Below are 22,924 nucleotides of genomic sequence, written 5' to 3'. Positions count from 1 at the left end.
AGTTACAAATGATTGCATGAGTCGTCCTTCGAGACTTACAGGGAATAGCAGATACAAATTGCTATTCATTTCTTTACCCCTTTCCTCATTCTTGTATCCCTGGTTTCCTCTAAATAATATTCTTCACAGGAAAAACAACATTAGACTGATAAAAGGAAAGATTTCAGTCACCATGGCTATGAGTGTCAGGATATGCCGCTTTATGTAAATTCGGAATGTCTACTGGTTCCTTATAAATATCATTTATATATATATATATTTTTTTAATTTAGACCACAGACAGGAGAATTCCATCCTTCCGTGGCCAGCAGGTACTTCTCCGATGTGTGCCAGGTTGCCATGGCAACCCCCAGTACAAATATGAAGTCACTCTCACGGGCTACTTATCGCAGCTCAGGTAGCCAGAAGCCACCTGAGAATTTAGCTGCCACTTCAGCAACAGGACTCTTTGACAAACTCAGCCCTGCCACTGAGTTAACTAGGCTATACTGCTATACAAATTCTGCAATTGGATGCTGACAAAATAAGCTCTGTTGCCGGGTTAACTCTGCTATACTGCAATAGGATGCTCTGACAAACACAAATATTACACAATCAACACTGCTATACTGTTGTTTGAGTTATGCTAGGACTCTGTGACAAACTTAGCTCTGCCAGTGAGTCAAATCTAGCAAACTGCTATGCCAGCACCGCACTGGATTCTGTTTCATTGCTGAGCCTATCCTATTTCCTTCTGCAATACAACTATTCTATATCTGTTGCTTCATTAGTTCCCACAGTTCCAGTACTGCCCTTTTTGTTGTTGTCCAGCCACAATAGTCTCCAATGTTCCATCTGTGCCACCCTAAATCACCATCATTTATTCGCATTGCCCAACAGCTGCTCATCCGGACGGTGGACCCAAGAACTTTGAGAAGTGTCACATTTTACAGCCTAAAGCAAAATTGTATGTATTCACTTTACTAGTGGATAACAGATTAAGGACCCAAGGACACATATATCCTACTGCCTTATTCACTGAAGAGAATGCCAACAAATGGTGTACACCTCTGTGTGCTATGCTAGGAATCTCATGATGCAGAATGTCACAGCTCATCAGGAATTACACCAATTAGGACAACTCCAAGTTGCACCTAAATTTTGTTACTTTTCACAACTTTTACGCCAGAAAGCTTTGATGAAACAGGGCCAAAGGGTGTATAAAGGTAACGCACAGCAGGCTTATACTTAATAGGTAGGGCTACCTGGTGAGAGCTTGTGATAACCCTGATCTATTCCAGCCAGACTTAGGGTACCTTTACACAGTGCAATTTTGATCGCTACGACGGCACGATTCGTGACGTTGCAGCGTCGTATAATTATCGCTCCAGCGTCGTAGACTGCGGTCACACGTTGCAATACACAGCGCTGGAGCGATAATTTCATGACGTATTTGCGATGTAGAAGCCGTTGGTTACTGTGCGCACATCGTATACAACCTGTGTCACACGATGCAATCATGCCGCCACAGCGGGACACTAGACGACGAAAGAAAGTTTCAAACGATCTGCTACGACGTACGATTCTCAGCGGGGATCCGGATCGCAGTAGCGTGTCAGACACAACGATATCGTAAATGCATCGCTGGAACGTCACAAATCGTGCCGTCGTAGCGATCAAAATTGCACTGTGTAAAGGTACCCTTAGGGGTTGTCCATTATTAAAATGCCATTTTCATTACATTCCCAAAGCAACCTAGGTAGCATTATCTCGAATTTACATCCTACCTTTTAAGGCTCCCATACACATTTGATAGTTGTGGGCCGAACAACCATCCAGTCGACAGCTAGCTCTTCCATACATAGGAATATTTAGCTTGGCTGAGTGCACCCATGTTCTTTAGAAGGGAATTTAGAAATAGTTAACCCCTTCCCGACCTGTGATGCCACACAGGCGTCATGAAAGTCGGTGCCAATCCGACCTGTGACGCCTATGTGGCGTCATGGAGGGATCGTGTCCCTGCAGATCGGGTGAAAGGGTTAACTCCAATTTCACCCGATCTGCAGGGACAAGGGGAGTGGTACTTTAGCCCGGGGGTGGCTTTGCCCCCACGTGGCTACGATCGCTCTGATTGGCTGTTGAAAGTGCAACAGCCAATCAGAGCAATTTGTAATATTTCATCTATGAAATTTGGTGAAATATTACAATCCAGCCATGGCCGATGCTGCAATATCATCGGCCATGGCTGGAGACCGCGATCTGACCCCCCCACGACTGACAGCGGCAATCTGCCGCCGCTGTCAGTCTTTCCTCCCCTCTGTTCGGTGCTCCGATGCCTTCCGCTGCTTTCCTCTCCCCTCATCTCCCCCCCGCTGTCCGATCCCACCCCCCGTACCGCTGGAGTCCCGGAAATTCTGTCCGGAATCTTCGATGGGCGCCGCCATCTTCCAAAATGGCGGGCGCATGCGCAGTGCGCCCTGCCGAATCTTCTGGCCGGCAGATTCGTTACAGGTACATTTTGATCACTGTGATATAGCCTATCACAGTGATCAAAATAAAAAAAATAATAAATAAAGCCCCCCGTCATCACCCCCATAGGTAGGGAAAATAATTAAATAAAATATATATTTTTTTATTTTTCCACATTAGGGTTAGAACTAGGGTAAGGGTTAGGACTAGGGTTAGGGTTAAGGCTAGGGTTAGGGCTAGGGCTGCAATTAGGGTTAGAATTAGGCTACGTGCACACGGTGCGGATTTGGCTGCGGATCCGCAGTGGATTGGCCGCTGCAGATTCGTGGCAGTTTTCCATCACGTTTACAGTACCATGTAAACCTATGGAAAACCAAATCCGCTGTGCCCATGGTGCGGAAAATACCGTGCAGAAACGTAGCGTTGTATTTTCTGCAACATGTCAATTCTTTGTGCGGATTCCACAACGTTTTACACCTGTTCCTCAATAGGAATCCGCAGGTGAAATCTGCACAAAAAACACTGGAAATCCGCAAGTAAAACGCAGTGCGTTTTACCTGCGGATTATTAAAAAACGGTGCGGAAAAATCCGCACACGAATCCGCAATGTGGGCACATAGTCTTAGGGTTAGGGCTGGAACTAGAGTTAGGGTTGGAATTAGGGTTAGGGTTGGAATTAGGGTTAAGATTAGGGTTAGGGGTGTGTTGAGATTAGGGTTAGGCTTGTGGTTAGGGTTATGGTTAGGGTTGGGATTAGGGTTTGGTGTGTGTTGGGTTAGGGTTGGGATTAGGGTTCGGGTTGGGATTAGGGGTGTGTTGGGGTTAGGGTTGTGATTACGGTTATGGTTAGAGTTGGGATTAGAGTTAGGGGTGTGTTGGGGTTAGTGTTGGAGTTAGAATTGAGGGGTTTCCACTGTTTAGGCACATCAGGGGGTCTCCAATCACGACATGGTGCACCATTGATTCCAGCCAAACTTGCATTCAAAAGGTCAAATGGTGCTCTCTCCCTTCCGAGCCCCGACGTGTGCCCAAACAGTGGTTTACCCCCACATATGGGGCATCAGCGTACTCAGGAAAAATTGTACAACATTTTGGGGGTCTAATTTCTCCTGTTACCCTTGGAAAAATAAAAAAATGGGGGCTAAAAAATTATTTTTGTGGGGAAAAAATTTTTTTTATTTTCACGGCTCTGCGTTATAAAATTCTGCAAAGCACTTGGGGGTTCAAAGTGCTCACCACAAATCTAAATAAGTTCCTTGGGGGGTCTAGTTTCCAAAATGGGGTCAGTTGTGGTGGGGTTCTACTGTTTAGGTACATCAGGGGCTCTGCAAATGCAGCATGACGCCAGCAGACCATTCCATCAAAGTCTGCATTTCAAAACGTCACTACTTCCTTTCCGAGCCCCGACGTGTGCCCAAACAGTGGTTTACCCCCACATATGGGGTATCAGCGTACTCAGAACAAACTGGACAACAACTATTGGGGTTCAGATTCTCGTGTTACCCTTTTGAAAATAAAACATTTCGGGCTAAAAAATCATTTTTGAGGAAAAAAAATGATTTTTTTATTTTCATGGCTCTGCGTTATAAACTTCTGTGAAGCACTTGGGGGTTCAAAGTGCTCATCACACATCTAGATAAGTTCCTTGGGGGGTCTAGTTTCCAAAATGGGGTCACTTGTGGGGGTTTCTACTGTTTAGGTACATCAGGGGCACTGCAAACGCACCGTGACACCCGCAGACCATTCCATCAAAGTCTGGATTTCAAAAAGTCACTACTTCCCTTCTGAGCTCTGCCATGCACCCAAACAGTGGTTTACCCTAACATATGGGGTATCAGCTTACTCCGGACAAACTGGACAACAACTTTTGGGGTGCAATTTCTCCTGTTACCCTTGTAAAAATAAAAAATTGTGGGCTAAAAAATAATTTTTGAGGAAAGAAAAATGATTTTTTATTTTCATAGCTCTGCGTTATAAACTTCTGTGAAGCACTTGGCGGTTCAAAGTGCTCACCACACATCTAGATGAGTTCCTTGAGGGGTCTAGTTTCCAAAATGGCTTCACTTATGGGGGAATTCAAATGTTTAGGCACACAGGGGCTCTCCAAACGCAACATGGTGACCGCTAACAAAATGGAGATAATTTTTCATTCAAAAAGTCAAATGGCGCTCCTTCCCTTCAGAGCCTTGCCGTGTGCCCAAACAGTGGTTTACCCCCACATGTGCGGTATCGGTGTACTCAGGAGAAATTGCCCAACACATTTTAAGATCCATTTTATCCTGTTGCCCATGAGAAAATGAAAAAATTGAGGCTAAAGGAATTTTTTTGTGAAAAAAAGTACTTTTTCATTTTTACCGATCAATTTGTGAAGCACCTGGGGGTTAAAAGTGCTCACTATGCATCTAAAGTTCCTTGGGGGGTCTAGTTTCCAAAATGGGGTCACTTGTGGGGTATCTCCAATGTTTAGGCACACAGGGGCTCTCCAAACACGACATGGTGTCCGCTAAAGCTTGGAGCCAATTTTTCATTCAAAAAGTAAAATGGCGCTCCTTCCCTTCCGAGCCCTGTCGTGCACCCAAACAGTGATTTCCCCCCCACATATGGGGTATCGGCATACTCAGGACAAATAGGACAACAACTTTTGGGGTCCAGTTTATCTTTTTACCCTTGGGAAAATAAAAAAATTGTTGTTTTTTGTGACTAAAAAGTTAAATGTTCATTTTTTCCTTCCATGTTGCTTCTGCTGCTGTGAAGCACCTGAAGGGTTAATAAACTACTTGAATGTGGTTTTGAGTACCTTGAGGGGTGCAGTTTTTAGAATGGTGTCACTTTTGGGTATTTTCAGCCATATAGAACCCTCAAACTAACTTCAAATGTGAGGTGGTCCCTAAAAAAAATGGTTTTGTAAATTTTGTTGTAAAAATGAGAAATCGCTGGTCAAATTTTAACCCTTATAACTTCCTAGCAAAAAGAAATGCTTTTTCCAAAATTGTGCTGATGTAAAGTAGACATGTGGGAAATGTTATTTATTAACTATTTTGTGTCACATAACTCTCTGGTTTAACAGAATAAAAATTCAAAAGTTGAAAATTGCAAAATTTTCTAAATTCTCGCCAATTTTCTATTTTTTTTTCACAAATAAACACAAAAATTATCGAACTAAATTTATCACTAACATGAAGCTTAATATGTCACGAAAAAACAATCTCAGAATCGCTAGGATCCGTTGAAGCGTTCCTGAGTTATTACCTCATAAAGGGACACTGGTCAGAATTGCAAAAAATGGCCAGGTCATTAAGGTCAAAATAGGCTGGGTCATGAAGGGGTTAATAACCCCTTTACAATATATAGATTTATTTGCGCTGAAGATACCATCAGTTATCAAAGAACTATTAATAAAAAGACCTCCTGCAGCGAATAATATCTATCACACTATGTCCGTGCAATTACCTGTTTCAGAGCACAAATCATCATACAGCGCTGTTGTCCAGTTCAAGTCCTTGTAATTAATAGATTGTTATCTCCAGGTGTTCATAACACATGTCTCCCGACATGTCTCAGGGATCCCTGAGGAAGGAGTCTGACTCCGAAACGCATCGGATAGAAGTTTTTTGGTCCTAGGTGCACTCTGTAAGCCGACCACGTGAGGCATCACGTGTATGTGACGTCACGCAAGGTCCTGCAGGTCTACTGCACCTTGCCGGCAATTTGTTTTTGTAAGCTCAGGCTACTGCCGAGGATCTGGAAGCATTTTCCACGAGGTAAGGCGTGCCTGTCACCGGCCGGGACAGGTATACACCCTTTCCCCATAATTTTTCTTGGGAACAGCAAGCACTATCTTTGCACATATGATCGGGAGACATGTGTTATGAACACCTGGAGATAACAATCTATTAATTACAAGGATTTGAACTGGACAACAGCGCTGTATGATGATTTGTGCTCTGAAACAGGTAATTGCACGGACATAGTGTGATAGATATTATTCGCTGCAGGAGGTCTTTTTATTAATAGTTCTTTGATAACTGATGGTATCTTCTGCGCAAATAAATCTATATATTGTTTAGTGTGTTTTTACACTCATTATTGGACAATTTGGGTAGTTGTGTCCGATTATTTGCTGCAGGAGTACCAGCTAAATAATTTTTTCGTGCAGCGCCCTTAGTTGTTTTTAAATTTTGGATAATAACCCCTTTAGGCTGGTTTCACACTTGCATTTTGATCTGCAGCATTTTTTTTCCTATGTTTAACATTAAAAACGCATGCGTTTTTTTGTACGCGTTTGGCCGCTTTTAACAACGCATGCGTTTTTTTGCTGCATGCGTTCGGTCGCAGAAATGCAACATGTAGTAATTTCTAGAGGCGTTTTTTTGCCGCAAAAAACGTATTGCTGTCTATGTAAACGCATGCGTTTTTAAGCACATGCGTTTGCTTGCGTTAAAAACGCATGCGTTTTTATAGAAAAAAACAAGAATACACACTGACAAGCCACCCCCCACCATCAAGGTGATAAAGGGATCCAAACCCTAACCCTAACCCTGACAAGCCACCCCCCACCATCAAGGTGATAAAGGGATCCAAACCCTCAGGGTTAGGGTTAGGGTTTGGATCCCTTTATCACCTTGATGGTGGGGGGTGGCTTGTCAGGGTTAGGGTTTGTATCCCTTTATCACCTTGATGGTGGGGGGTGGCTTGTCAGGGTTAGGGGTAGGGTTTGGATCCCTAGGGTTAGGGTTTGGATCCCTTTATCACCTTGATGGTGGGGGGTGGCTTGTCAGGGTTAGGGGTAGGGTTTGGATCCCTAGGGTTAGGGTTTGGATCCCTTTATCACCTTGATGGTGGGGGGTGGCTTGTCAGGGTTAGGGTTAGGGTTTGTATCCCTTTATCACCTTGATGGTGGGGGTGGCTTGTCAGGGTTAGGGTTAGGATCCCTAGGGTTAGGGTTAGGGTTTGGATCCCTTTATCACCTTGATGGTGGGGGGTGGCTTATCAGTGACCTGGTGACCAGGACATTCTTCTAATAAAAAGCTACCCCTAACCCTAACCCTAGGGATCCAAGCCCTAACCCTACCCCTAACACTAACCCTAACCCTAGGGATCTTAACCCTAACCCTATCCCTAACCCTAGCTATTTCTATTTATAGTGGGTTTTCTAGTTGATTTTGATGATTGGCAGCTGTCACACACTTCTCAGCATGCGTTTCAAAAACGCAAACGCATGAAAAAACGCATGTAAACGCATCAAAACGCCGCGTTTTTTTTACCCAATGCAAAAACGCATGCGCCTAAAAAACGCAGCGTTTAAACGCATTTACATGCGTTTTTTCACCACCTGCGTTTTTTAAAAAAACGCTGCAGATCAAAAGGCAAGTGTGAAACCAGCCTTAGCTGTAAAGCATCCTTTTGTGTTGCAAAGAATGTGTATATACGGGGGAGTGGAGTTATTTGATGGGTTCTGGACTCCCTCAAAAAAATTTTCACCTATTTGATAAAACTTTCTCAGTCATTTTGCAGAACCTGAGGTGGGTAGTAGGAGGCAATCATTAATTCCCCAAGCAAACTCTTCTTTAAATACCAAAGCAGCTGACTTACTAACCAGAGCATAAATCCGATTCCACTTATATGGGGCAGACCGAAAATAGAGCTCCCGAGAGACCAAGTCATCTATAGCACAAAAAGAGGAAATCACGCCAACCTCAACTGACTGGCAGCTATAACTTGCAGTCTACCGATCAGGGGGTGAAAGCACGATGAAGAAAGCAGTGGGGAGAAGCACGATGAAGCGAAAAGGAGGGAGAAGCATGGTGAAAAGAGCAGGGGGAAGAAGCATGATGAAGCAGGCAGGGGGAAGAAGCATGATGAAGCGGGCAGGGGGGAGAAGCATGATGAAGCTGGCAGGGGGGAGAAGCATTATGACGAGAGCATTGGGGAGAAGCATGAAGAAAGTAGGGGGGAGAAGCATGAAGTGAGAAGGTGACAGAAGCATCAAGCGAGAAGATGGGAGAAGCATCAAGCGAAAAGGGGAAGAAGCATCAAGCAAGAAGGAGGGAGAAGCATCAAGCAAGAAGGTGGGAGAAGCATCAAGCGAGAAGGTGGGAGAAGCATCAAGCGAGAAGGTGGGAGAAGCATCAAGAAAGAAGGTGGGAGAAGCATCAAGCGAGAAGGGGGAGAAGCATCAAGCGAGAAGAGGGGAGAAGCATCAAGCGAGAAGGGGGAGAAGCATCAAGCGAGAAGGGGGAGAAGCATCAAGTGAGAAGAGGGGGAGAAGCGTCAAGCGAGAAGGTGGGAGAAGCATCAAGCGAGAAGGGGGAGAAGCATCAAGCGAGAAGGGGGAGAAGCATCAAGTAAGAAGGTGGAAGAAGCATCAAGCAAGAGGAGGGGAGAAGCATCAAGCGAGAAGGGGGGAGAAGCATCAACCAAGAAGAGGGGAGAAGCATCAACCGAGAAGAGGGGAGAAGCATCAAGCGAGAAGAGGGGAGAAGCATCAAGCAAGGGGGAGAAGCATCAAGAGAGCAGGTGGGAGACGTATCAAGCAAGAAGGTGGGAGAAGAATCAAGCGAGAAGGGGGAGAAACATCAAGCAAGAAGAGGGGAGAAGCATCAAGCAAGGGGGGAGAAGCATCAAATGAGCAGGCGGTTTATAGAAACTCAATGGCTGCCACCACTTTACGAAGCAAGAAGGCCAGTTTGACATGGGGCTGATCACTGGTATTATAGGTGTACTGTGCCGAGTATTATAGGTTGTATTATAGTGTTATAGGTCGTAACAGCTCATTTTATGTGGGCATTGTTAGTATTGAAAGGAGCCTGCAAAATACAGTGTGTGGTAGTATCATCATATATGCACATTACGGTAACCCAGAAAGTACATGTCCAAAATATACGTATCCAATTTGCAATGACCAAATATTTGTAGATCTAAAATCAGGATAACAGAGTTATTATAAAACAAATAAACTCCTTTATACAAAGTTATAACATTTATTGCAGATCTAACAAAGAGAACATTTTATGTTTTTGGTCCTCTGAATCGCCGCCCTGGGCTACATGTTCTCTGGAAGGTAATATAAATATTGCAAGAGAGGAATATTATTATATTAAAATTAGCAGCCATTAACTGTGACAATTGTGAACGGCTCGTGGAATGCCAATTATTTTGACATTCAGTGAAGAAAAATGTTACCTCCTCGGAAGACAATATTTCACTGCTTATTCCTTAGGAAAGCCGAGCTCTGGTTGAGCATGTATTCACATAGAAGTATAATTTTAATCTACATAGGGGGTTGAGGAAATTGGCAAATGTATTGCATTGCTACTGATTAGCACGGATCCCAATTTACAGACAATATTATAATTCACTGCTACATTTACATTTCAGCTGCCCTCAGAGCTGAAATCCCACAGCATTACAACTGGCTGGGACTCTGCACATAGCTTGTTGTAGAAAGAGCAGCATTTACTCTGGGTTTTGTACAGTTTTTAGGGGTTTTCAAGCTTGAAAACTATAGCTTGCATTGTACCTTTATTAACCCCATAGTGACCATCAGTGACTATTTAACCCCATTAGAAGCTGCTGTGAATAAGTGACTGCGGCATCTAGATGGTTAATAGAGTATCCGCTCTCCCTCCTTAATGCCATCAGAACCCTGAGATCATGTCTGCGTGGTCCTAATATTTGTGATAGCAATTCACAGCCAATTAACGGGCCTTCAGTCTGCCGGAAATAGGGGCCTGTTCAGAACTTACCGACATTTAGGTGGTAAAAATAACATTTTTTTTTTTCTGTCTTGCTACTTTGTATTAATTCCTGAAAAGCACCTAAAGGGTTAAAAAACTACCTGACTGCAGTTTTGAATATGTTGAGCGGTGCCACTTATAAAATGGTATCACTTTTGGGGGATTTCCAATATATGGGTCACCCAAAGTCACGTCAAAGCTAAATGTCCCTTAACCCCTTCATGACCCAGCCTATTTTGGCCTTAATGACCTTGCCGTTTTTTGCAATTCTGACCAGTGTCCCTTTATGAGGTAATAACTCCGGAACGCTTCAACGGATCCTAGCGATTCTGAGATTGTTTTTTCGTGACATATTGGGCTTCATGTTAGTGGTAAATTTAGGTCGATAATTTCTGAGTTTATTTGTGAAAAAAATGGAAATTTGGCAAAAAATTTGAAAATTTCGCAATTTTCACATTTTGAATTTTTATTCTGTTAAACCAGAGAGTTATGTGACACAAAATAGTTAATAAATAACGTTTCCCACATGTCTACTTTACATCAGCACAATTTTGGAAACAATTTTTTTTTTTGCTAGGAAGTTATAAGGGTTAAAATTTGACCAGTGATTTCTCATTTTTACAACAAAATTTACAAAACCATTTTTTTTAGGGACCACCTCACATTTGAAGTCATTTTGAGGGTTCTATATGGCTGAAAATACCCAAAAGTGACACCATTCTAAAAACTGCACCCCTCAAGGTGCTCAAAACCACATTCAAGAAGTTTATTAACCCTTCAGGTGTTTCACAGCAGCAGAAGCAACATGGAAGTAAAAAATGAACATTTAACTTTTTAGTCACAAAAATGATCTTTTAGCAACAATTTTTTTATTTTCCCAGCGGTAAAAGGAGAAACTGGACCACGGACGTTGTTGTCCAATTTGTCCTGAGTACGCTGATACCTCATATGTGGGGGTAAACCACTGTTTGGGCGCACGGCAGGGCTCGGAAGGGAAGGAGCGCCATTTGACTTTTTGAATGAAAAATTGGCTCCAATCTTTAGCGGACACCATGTCGCGTTTGGAGAGCCCCCGTGTGCCTAAACATTGGAGCTCCCCCACAAGTGACCCCATTTTGGAAACTAGACCCCCCAAGGAACTTATCTAGAAGCATAGTGAGCACTTTAAACCCCCAGGTGCTTCACAAATTGATCCGTAAAAATGAAAAAGTACTTTTTTTTCACAAAAAAATTATTTTAGCCTCAATTTTTTCATTTTCACATGGGCAACAGGATAAAATGGATCCTAAATTTTGTTGGGCAATTTCTCCTGAGTACACCAATACCTCACATGTGGGGGTAAACCACTGTTTGGGCACATGGTAAGGCTCGGAAGGGAAGGAGCGCCATTTGACTTTTTGAATGAAAAATTATCTCCATCGTTAGCGGACACCATGTCGCGTTTGGAGAGCCCCTGTGTGCCTAAACATTGGAGCTCCCCTACAAGTGACCCCATTTTGGAAACTAGACCCCCCAAGGAACTTATCTAGATGCATAGTGAGCACTTACAACCCCCAGGTGCTTCACAGAAGTTTATAACGCAGAGCCGTGAAAATAAAAAAATAATTTTTCTTTCCTCAAAAATTATTTTTAGCCCAGAATTTTTTATTTTCCCAAGGATAATAGGAGAAATTGGACCCCAAATGTTGTTGTCCAGTTTGTCCTGAGTACGATGATACCCCATATGTGGGGGTAAACCACTGTTTGGGCGCACGGCAGGGCTCGGAAGGGAAGGCACGCCATTTGGCTTTTTGAATGGAAAATTAGCTCCAATCATTAGCGGACACCATGTCGCGTTTGGAGAGCCCCTGTGTGCCTAAACATTGGAGCTCCAGCACAAGTGACCCCATTTTGGAAACTAGACCTCCAAAGGAACTAATCTAGATGTGTGGTGAGCACTTTGAACTCCCAAGTGCTTCACAGAAGTTTATAACGCAGAGCCATGAAAATAAAAAATAATTTTTCTTTTCTCAAAAATGATTTTTTAGCCCACAATTTTTTATTTTCCCAAGGGTAACAGGAGAAATTGGACCCCAAAAGTTGTTGTCCAGTTTCTCCTGAGTACGCTGATACCCCATATGTGGGGGTAAACCATTGTTTTGGCACACGTCGGGGTTCGGAAGGGAAGTAGTGACGTTTTGAAATGCAGACTTTGATGGAATGCTCTGCGGGCGTCAGGTTGCGTTTGCAGAGCCCCTGATGTGCCTAAACAGTAGGAACTCCCCACAAATGACTCCATTTTGGAAACTAGACCCCCAAGGGAACTTATCTAGATGTGTGGTGAGCACTTTGAACCCCCAAGTGCTTCACAGAAGTTTATAACGCAGAGCCGTGAAAATAATAAACGTGTTTCCTTTCCTCAAAAATATTTTTTTAGCCCAGAATTTTTTATTTTTGCAAGAGTAACAGGAGAAATTGGACCCCAAAAGTTGTTGTCCAGTTTCTCCTGAGTACGCTGATACCCCATATGTGGGGGTAAACCACTGTTTGGGCACACGTCAGGGCTCGGAAGGGAAGTAGTGACGTTTTGGAATGCAGACTTTGATGGAATGGTCTGCGGGCATCATGTTACGTTTGCAGAGCCCCTGATATGCCTAAACAGTAGAAACCCCCCACAAGTGACCCCATTTTGGAAACTAGACCCCCCAAGGAACTAATCTAGATGTATGGTGAGCACTTTCAATCCCCAAGTGCTTCACAGAAGTTTACAACGCAGAGCCATGAAAATAAAAAATCATTTTTCTTTCCTCAAAAAAGATGTTTTAGCAAGCAATTTTTTATTTTCACAAGGGTAACAGGAGAATTTGGACCCCAATATTTGTTGCCCAGTTTGTTGTGAGTACGCTGATACCCCATATGTGGGGGTAAACCACTGTTTGGGCACACGTCAGGGCTCGGAAGGGAAGTAGTGACGTTTTGGAATGCAGACTTTGATGGAATGGTCTGCGGGCATCATGTTACGTTTGCAGAGCCCCTGATATGCCTAAACAGTAGAAACCCCCCACAAGTGACCCCATTTTGGAAACTAGACCCCCCAAGGAACTAATCTAGATGTGTGGTGAGCACTTTCAATCCCCAAGTGCTTCACAGAAGTTTACAACGCAGAGCCATGAAAATAAAAAATCATTTTTCTTTCCTCAAAAAAGATGTTTTAGCAAGCAATTTTTTATTTTCACAAGGGTAACAGGAGAATTTGGACCCCAATATTTGTTGCCCAGTTTGTTGTGAGTACGCTGATACCCCATATGTGGGGGTAAACCACTGTTTGGGCACACGTCAGGGCTCGGAAGGGAAGTAGTGACATTTGAAATGCAGACTTTGATGGAATGGTCTGCGGGCGTCACATTGCATTTGCAGAGCCCCTGATGTGCCTAAACAGTAGAAACACCCCACAAGTGACCCCATTTTGGAAACTAGACCCCCAAGGAACTAATCTAGATGTGTGGTGAGCACTTTCAACCCCCAAGTGCTTCACAGAAGTTTATAACGCAGAGCCGTGAAAATAAAAAATAATTGTTCTTTCCTCAAAAATTAAGTTTTAGCAAGTAATTTTTTATTTTTGCAAGGGTAACAGGAGAAATTGGACCCCAACAGTTGTTGCCCAGTTTGTCCTGAGTACGCTGGTACCCCAAATGTGGGGGTAAACCACTGTTTGGGCGCACGTCGGGGCTTGGAAGGGCGGGAGCACCATTTGACTTTTTGAACGCAAGATTGGCTGGAATCAATGGTGGCGCCATGTTGCGTTTGGAGACCCCTGATGTGCCTAAACAGTGGAAACCCCTCAATTCTAACTTCAACACTAACCCCAACACACCCCTAATCCTAATCCCAACTGTAGCCATAACCCTAATCACAACCCTAACCCCAACACACCCCTAACCACAACCCTAACCGCAACACACCCGTAACCCTAATTCCAACCCTAATCCTAACCCTAATCCCAACCGTAACCCTAATCCCAACCCTAACCACAACTGTAACCCCAACACACCCCTGACCCTATCCGTAACCCTAACCACAAGCCTAATCTTAACCCTATTTCAAACCCTAGCCCTAATTCCAACCCTAACTCTAATTCCAACCCTAACCCTAAGGCTATGTGCCCACGTTGCGGATTCGTGTGAGATTTTTCCGCACGATTTTTGAAAAATCTGCAGGTAAAAGGCACTGCGTTTTACCTGCAGATTTACAGCAGATTTCCAGTGTTTTTTTGTGCGGATTTCACCTGCGGATTCCTATTGAGGAACAGGTGTAAAACGCTGCGGAATCCGCACAAAGAATTGACATGCTGCGGAAAATACAACGCAGCGTTTCTGCACGGAATTTTCCGCACCATGGGCACAGCGGATTTGGTTTTCCTTAGGTGTACATGGTACTGTAAACCTGATGGAAAACTGCTTCGAATTCGCAGCGGCCAATCCGCTGCGGATCCGCGGCCGATCCGCTGCGGATCCGCGGCCGATCCGCTGCGGATCCGCGGCCGATCCGCGGCCAATCCGCTGCCGATCCGCCGCCGATCCGCCGCCGATCCGCGGCCGATCCTCTGCCGATCCGCTGCGGATCCGCGGCCGATCCGCTCTGTGTGCACATGCCATAACCCTACCCCTAACCCTACCCGTAACCCTAACCCTACCCCTAGTTCTAACCCTAACCCTAGTGGAAAAAGAAAAAAAAAAATTTCTTTATTTTATTATTGTCCCTATGGGGGTGATAAAGGGGGGGGGTTATTTATTATTTTTTTTATTTTGATCGCTGTGATAGAACCTACCACAGCGATCAAAATGTACTTGTAAGGAATCTGCCGACTGGCAGATTCGGCGGGCGCACTGAGCATGCGCCCGCCATTTTCCAAGATGGCGGCGCCCAGCGAGGAGACGGCCGGACACCGGGAGGATCGGTAAGTATGAAGGGGTGGTGGGGGGGTGGATCGGAGCACAGGGGGGGTGATCGGAGCACAGGGGGGGGGGGGATCTGAGCAAGGAGGGAGCGGACAGGAGGACGGGGGAGCCGGCAGTCGGACGGAGGGGACCGGACCCCATAACGGAGGACTGGGGGGGCGATCGGTGGGTGTGGGGGGGGGGCACTTGAGTATTTCCAGCCATGGCCGATGATATTGCAGCATCGGCCATGGCTGGATTGTAATATTTCACCAGTTTTTTAGGTGAAATATTACAAATCGCTCTGATTGGCAGTTTCACTTTCAACAGCCAATCAGAGCGATCGTAGCCACGGGGGGGTGAAGCCACCCCCCCTGGGCTGAAGCACCACTCCCCCTGTCTCTGCAGATCGGGTGAAATCGGAGTTAACCCTTTCACCCGATCTGCAGGGACGCGATCATTCCATGACGCATACGCTGCGTCATAGGTCGCATTGGCACCGACTTTCATGACGCAGCGTATGCGTCAAAGGTCGTGAAGGGGTTAAAAAAAAAAGGTTTTGTACATTTCCTTAAAACTGTAAAAAATTACTGCTACAGTGTTAAACCTTTTAACATCGTAACACAGTAAAAGAACATACCGTAGTTACAGAAGCTGCTGATGTAAAGCAAACACAAGAAAATGTTATTTATTCACTTTATTGGTGTTGTGAGACTTTTGATTAAAGGGATAATCATTCAAAGGTATAGAATAGCGAATTTATAGACATTTTGTGTCAAACATCTGATATTTTTTTAACTAAATGAATAACATATGGACTTAAATTTACCATTAAAGGGAACCTGTCACCCGAAAAAACTGGTGCGGAGATAAATCTGCAGGTCAATAGCATTACTAACCAGGTTGGCGCCTGCATGCAGCTGAACACTGCAGGGAGAAAATTTACTTTATTGTCCCTGGCAGCATTCGGTTTCAGTCATGGGGGCGCTGCAGCCGTGGGTTTAGTCATAGCTCCCAAGAATACAGAGTGACGGCTGCACCGTGGCCCCGGCCCTGACACTCGCTCTGCATTAGGGTTAACTGTCAGTCAGGGCCGGGGAAAGCAGGTTACAGCCGCCGCCCTAAATTCTCTGAACCTGCGCCATCCCCGTAGCGGAAACCGCAACACTGTGGGGGTAAAAGTTCACTTTCTCCCCGCAGAGTTCAGCTAAGTGCAGGCACCCAACCTGCACATTAACCCCATATCTGCAGGTAAATAGTGTTTTTTCTGTTAATAGGTTCCCTTTGACAAAATACAATGTGTCACACAAAAAAAAACAGTGTGAGAATCAATGGGATATATATCTTGAAACATGCTGCACATCAGATTTGAAACATTTGGCCTGGTCACTAAAGGGTTAAACTGTAGCCCTCACTCGCTGTTTGCGACTTTGATTGCTTTTCTCCATCATAAAAGTCATTATCCAAGCTGAGAACATTCCAGGAGGAACAATCGACATTCTTTCCTTCTTACAAGCTTCCTTACAATGGGGAATATTTATCACTCAGTCATTATTACAATGCAAAATATCTCAACTCTGAGTTCAGAAATGCATTAACGTATAAGCATATCCACACTGAGGTCGCTTTAAACAGAGACTGGAGTACATTTTGTTAATAATTTACGCCACTTTTCCTCCCCTCTCACTGTATTCAGTCTCACAAAGAGAGAGTAACAGAAGCTGCATCTCCCTCCTCCTCCTTTGGTCTGTATTTTTTTTTTGTTACTGTATTTCTTTCTTTTTTTTCTATAAAAGATGGCCATATATATTAGATGTATACCACCAAATAAGTATTTCGGCAGGACTATACCCCCATCTAATATGTATGGGAACAATAAATAAGGACCAAGCAGTTTGTCTTTAAGGAGCTGTCGAGTGTCCATTGTGTGAAAGGGCAGATGTTGTGAAAGATACCTGTCTAATATACAGTGGAGAAAATAAGTATTTGATACACTTTGCAAATTTTCACATCTACACAGCATGGAGAGAGGTCTGTAATTTTTATCGTATGTATACTTCAACTGTGAGAGACAGAATCTAAAAATAAAATCCAGAAAATCACATCGTATGATTTTGACATGATAATTTGCATTTTGTTGGATGAAATAAGTATTTGATACAATAGAAAAACAAAACGTAATATTTGGTACAGAAACCTTTGTTTGCAATTGCAGAGGTCAGACGTTTCCTGTAGTTCTTGACCAAGTTTGCACACACTGCAGCGGGGATTTTGGCCCACTCCTCCATACACATCTTCTGCAGATCTTTCAGGTTTTGGGGCTGTCGCTGGACAACATTGAGTTTCAGCTCCCTCCAAACAGTTTCTATTGGGTTCAGGTCTGGAGACTGGCTGGGCCACTCCAGGACACTGAAGTACTTCGTATGAATCCACACCTTAGTTGCCCTGGCTGTGAGTTTCGGGTCATTGTCATGCTGGAAGACCCATCCACGACCCACCTTCAATGCCCTTACTGAGGAAAGCAGGATGTTGGCCAAAATCTTGCAATACATGACCCCATCCATCCTCCCTTCAATAAAATGCAGTCATCCTTTCCCGTTTGCAGAAAAGCCCCCTGAAGTATGACATTTCCCTCAAAATGCTTCACCGTTGGGATGGTGTTTTTGGGATTGTACTAATCTTTCTTCCTCAAAACATGACAAGCGGAGTTAATACCAAAAAGTTCTATTTTGGTCTCATGTGACCACATGACCTTCTCCCTTGCCTCCTCAATCATTTATATGGTCATGGGAAAATTTCAAAAGGACCTAGGCATGTGCTGGCGTGAGCAGGGGGACCTTGCGTGCCTTGCAGGATTTTAATCCATGACTGCGTAGTGTTTTACTAATGTGCAAGACTGTGGTCCCAGCTCTCTCCAGGTCATTGACAAGGTCATCCTGTGTAGCTCGGGGCTGATTCCTGACCTTTCTCAGAATCATCCTTACTCCATGAGGCGAGATCTTGCATGAAACCCAAGACCAAGCAAGATTGACAGTCAACTTGTGTTTCTTCCATCTTCTAATAATTGTGCCAACAGTTGTTGCCTTCTCACCATGTTGCCTGTCTATTGCCCTGTAGCCCACCCCAGCCTTCTGCAGGTCTACAATTTTTGTCTAAGGTGTCCTTAGACAGCTCTTTGGTCTTGGCCATAGTGGAGAGGGTGGAGTGTGATTGATTGTGTGGACAGGTGTCTTTTATACAGGTAATGAGTTCAAACAGGTGCAACTAATACAGGTAATGAGTGCAGAGTAGGAGGCTTCTTAAGGAAAAACTAACAGGTCTGTGAGAGACAGAAGTCTTGTTGGTTTGTAGGTGATCAAATACTTATTTCATGCAATAAAATACAATTTAATTATTTAAAAATTATTCAATGTGATTTTCTGTTTTTTTATTTTTAGATCCTGTCTCTCACAGGTGATGTGTACCTATGATAAAAATTGCAGACCTCTACATTCTTTGTAGGTGGGAAAACTTGCAAAATCAGCAGTGTATCAAATACTTACAGTATTTTCCCACTGTATATGGCCAACCTGAGATATATTACGATGTTTAAAAACCTTACATGTACTTATTGTACTACTGTTTATTTGAAAATATTACAACGATAGGTAGCTCAGGTTAAAGAGTGCAAAAATCAACAAAAAGACCCTGCATAAAATAAAGTAATTCTTCTTTTTTTAAGCCAAAGACTATGGACATGTGTGCTTCTCAGGTGCTTAGTCTGACAACTCCCAAAACCAGGCCCAATAAAATGAATACTCTGGAGCCAGGGGTGGGCAATTAATTTTCCCAAGGGGCCACATGAGAGACTGTTGTGGAGATTAGAACCAACATGCTGAACATCATTGTGCGCAATATTATTATTTTATATTCATTTTATCAGTTAGAATATGTTGGCGCTATATAAATAAAATTATTATTATTATTATTATTATTTAGAATTGAGCAAAATTAAAACAAATTAAAACAAATTTTTAAAAAATAACACTCAAAAGCAATAGAAAACAATGTATTCTGTGATACTGGGAACTTATATCCTATAAAAATCATACGACATTAAATATAATTTAATTTGCATGCAAATAAGGGGCAAGGCCAAGAGTTCGCTGCAACATTATGTCCCATCATTTTGCATATTGCACGTTGCATGTTGAAGGTATTCCCACACATGTGTGTGCATGCTTAGTGACACTGTCTGAGCCAGGCAGCGCGCTCACAGTGTGGGTGGGCATGTTCTATACTATTCTTCTATACAGATACTGCTCACTATACTTTGGGCCGTGGGTGACACCTCCACATGATGGACTCCACAGCTCCCCCACATAGTATCATGCGCCCACTGTACATTATTGCACACATAGTATGATACCACCACAGTACGATTCCCACCCCCCACATAGTATGATGCCAACAGTTATCCCCCCATAAGTACTGACTGACAGAAATAAAATAAACTAAATACCCCTCACTCCATTCCTCCGATGTGCAGGCTTTATGTTGTGATGTCATCGCACAGGCTGTGTCAAGGGTCAGATACACTATCTGAATGATGGCTGAAGAAGCAGACGGCCCCCGTTTCCACTATTGTGATGTACTGTATCTGCATCCTAAGGATGCAAATAGAATTGAAATCGAGATGCTGAGCAAAAAGAGGAGATGGGGGTTGTAGTGAGTGCTCAGTATACCACTGTTTTCAGCCCTTTGGCTTTCCTGGTGAGCAGGCCGTAAAGGAACAGCTAAAAAGGCACATCTATCATGTAGGCTGCAATTTGTCCAGGTCTGTTGTTGATTGGGAATGGACGCCCCCTGAAAAATGGGTACTCTAATATCACAACCGGGTTTCTAAGAACATTCTTTTATCCTTGCAGGTTCTCCAAAAGTACCAAAGATCAACATGACGACTGCAAAATACATTTCACAGTCTCTTTTATTTAAGACAAGAACCATAAGTAAAGTAATCAATCTCCATGGAGACTAAATCCACAGAGATACCGACGGCAGGGCTTGACACTAATAACTTTCTTAAAAGTGACTATACATCACCCGCGCTGACAGTATAAAGACAGACAAGTCATGGTTTTTGGTACAAATGACTTTTTTAGCAATACTTAAAAAGATGTCATTTCCCATATCTGTCAGACTGACGTACGACAAGACAACATCATGGGGTAGAAAGCCTGCGCTCAACCATTGTTGGAAAAAAACTCCAAATGCACACGGCTGTCGTTTAACACTTGAGGCTTCGTGTCGAGGACCGAGATGAAAGGAAGTTCTCTAATGGCCAATTTGATTAGTTCTACCTAGTGATCCTCGTGAAAGCACAGAGAGAACTTTCCAGGTGTTAGGTGCTAGAAGCGTCTGCAGCTACAATGGCCAATTAGTGGTTTAAACCTAATGAACCACGTACTGAAAAGTGTCCGAATAGCTAATGACTGTCAATAGACTCATTCAAAAAGGTCAAGAAGGAGGAGGTGTAAACCAAGTCAAGACCAACTCGATAACCTGCCCATTTAATTAAAAGCTCAATAGTAGGATAGTAATATACACTTCATACTAGTATATCTATGTTATGGAGAGCAGAAAATACCAACAGTAACATCAAAGATGAAGGACCTTAAAGGGGTTGTCTAGAATTACTTTTTTTTTTTCTTGGCCATGACCTAACCAGACTATTTTTTTGCATGGGTGCTCCAAGCAGCCAATTCCTGATTGTAGGTTGGCTGCATCGGTATTATTTGCACCTGTGTTGTTTGCTATCTTTACTTGGGCCTGGTGCACCCTGGGTAGTGCAATTGTTGGAGGCCTTGAACAGGTAAGCATGCCTGTGTTCTGGTGTTTTTTTTTGAGTTTAGTGGAGGTTTTCCTCCAATGGTGTTTTTTTAGATTAGGACTGCCAAGATACAAGGACCCTTGACGTGGGTTGGCAGCTTCAATATTGTGGCCATAATATCAACCAATACCTTGCATACATTGTTATGTTTTTGGTGCACTGTACATTTTTCCAGGGTGCGCCTGGGCCCTAGATGGCTCTGTACACTGTGGCCTCTGTTCACACAGGATGCATCATGGTTAGCCCGCTATATTTATGGCGTCATTAATAGGCTTTTCACCATATACTTTGCAGTCCTGTGTGAACATGCCACATACAGACTATTTTTTTGCACGGGTGCTCCAAGCAGCCAATTCCTGATTGTAGGTTGGCTGCATCGGTATTATTTGCACCTGTGTTGTTTGCTATCTTTACTTGGGCCTGGTGCACCCTGGGTAGTGCAATTGTTGGAGGCCTTGAACAGGTAAGCATGCCTGTGTTCTGGTGTTTTTTTTTTTCATGACCTAACCAGTATATGATGACCTGTTCTCTCCATACAGCCCCAGTCCCCAGAAGATCTGTGCTGGAAATCACGTGGTCACTACACAGAGTTCAGCTCTATAAAACTAAGGGGAGAGAAGGAGTCATGTACAAAGTGAGCTAAGGTTGCAATGTTTTTTTTCCTTTTCTAGTACAATAGCCACTTACAACAAAAAAAAAAATATAGAAAGATCCCAGACGACCCCTGTAATGTAAAATGACCACCATATGCTTAGAACAAAGCATTAGTTCCCTAATGTTAAAAAACTGGACAATTAATCATTTTTGGAATTTATAGTTGTATGCTTATGCAGCTGCATTTTTTATAGACCCCATTCAGACAGGCAAATTGTACTCATGTTTACGAATCGCATCTATTGGGCCGAACTGAGAGGTCCATAGATCAATACTGTGCGGTCGGTTTGGCCAGTGGAATTGCGGGTGGTTCACAGTTTTGCATCAGTCATAAGGAATAGGATAAGGGATAACGTTGATCACTGAGGATACGGCCACTGCAAACCCGAGTTTCGAATGTGATGTGCATTTTTGTCCTTCGCTCCATTCATTGTCCATTTGGCTGCTAGAGAACAGTATTCTGTCCTTGACAGGCCTATAAACAATGAATGGAGTGAAGGTAACATGCGCACTTCATCTCCATTCAAACAGAGCTCTGGATCGCAGTGGTCACTTTTCCGGATCGCAGTAGCCGGACCACCAGTGATCAAGAAGTTAAGTCATGTACCAATACTATTCCCAACGCTCTTCAGCTCCATTCTGGCCAGTGCTACATTGGTGGGGTTCAGCAGCCAGGTTCTCAGGGTCGCGGGGCCAAGCAGTCAAACCCCCAGCAATCGGTAAGTTATCCCCTTTTCTATGGATAGGGGATAACTTGGATTTTTGGAAAACTCCTTCAATGTAAATTTGAGAATAATGAGCTATATATATATATATATATATATATATATATATATATATATATATATATATATATATCTAAGGCCATTATTAAGTAAATCCTGAGTTATTGTAAAACCTTCACATCCTACTGTATTGTGTTACGGTTCTGTCCTGTGTGATCCGCACGTTAGGCCACATCTACCTTTCATGCCTTTGAAGCTACAACATGATATGTGAAACGTGAGATCACAGAATCCTCTTTACATAATTGCAGCATAAAGAACGTTTGTTGTTAGTCTATGGGGCGGCTCGAATGACCTACTCTTCTTACATTTTTCTTGATCTTTGAATGAAACATCAACTTCTGAATATACTTCCCTGCGGGGGTAATAATGTGGAAAGTGAACCTGTTACCATTATGGAGAACTATAAGGGAACATCATTAAAGGAAATCGGTCACCAGGATTTTGCAACCTCATCTGAGAGCAGCATAATGTAGAGAGAGAGACCCTCATTCCAGCGATGTGTCACTTAGTTTA

General features: G+C 43.4%; 1 protein-coding gene across 4 annotated transcripts in view; it reads right to left on the bottom strand.

Annotated features, from left to right (window-relative positions):
• Positions 1 to 22,924, bottom strand: part of APP (amyloid beta precursor protein) — a 307,189-nt gene that overhangs the window by 161,934 nt on the left and 122,331 nt on the right. The gene's annotated exons all lie outside the window — the stretch shown is intronic.

Source organism: Ranitomeya variabilis, chromosome 3, assembly GCF_051348905.1.
Source record: "Ranitomeya variabilis isolate aRanVar5 chromosome 3, aRanVar5.hap1, whole genome shotgun sequence".
Lineage (NCBI taxonomy): Eukaryota > Metazoa > Chordata > Amphibia > Anura > Dendrobatidae > Ranitomeya > Ranitomeya variabilis.
Note: the sequence above shows the minus strand (reverse complement) of the source record. Positions and strands in the feature narration are given on the sequence as shown.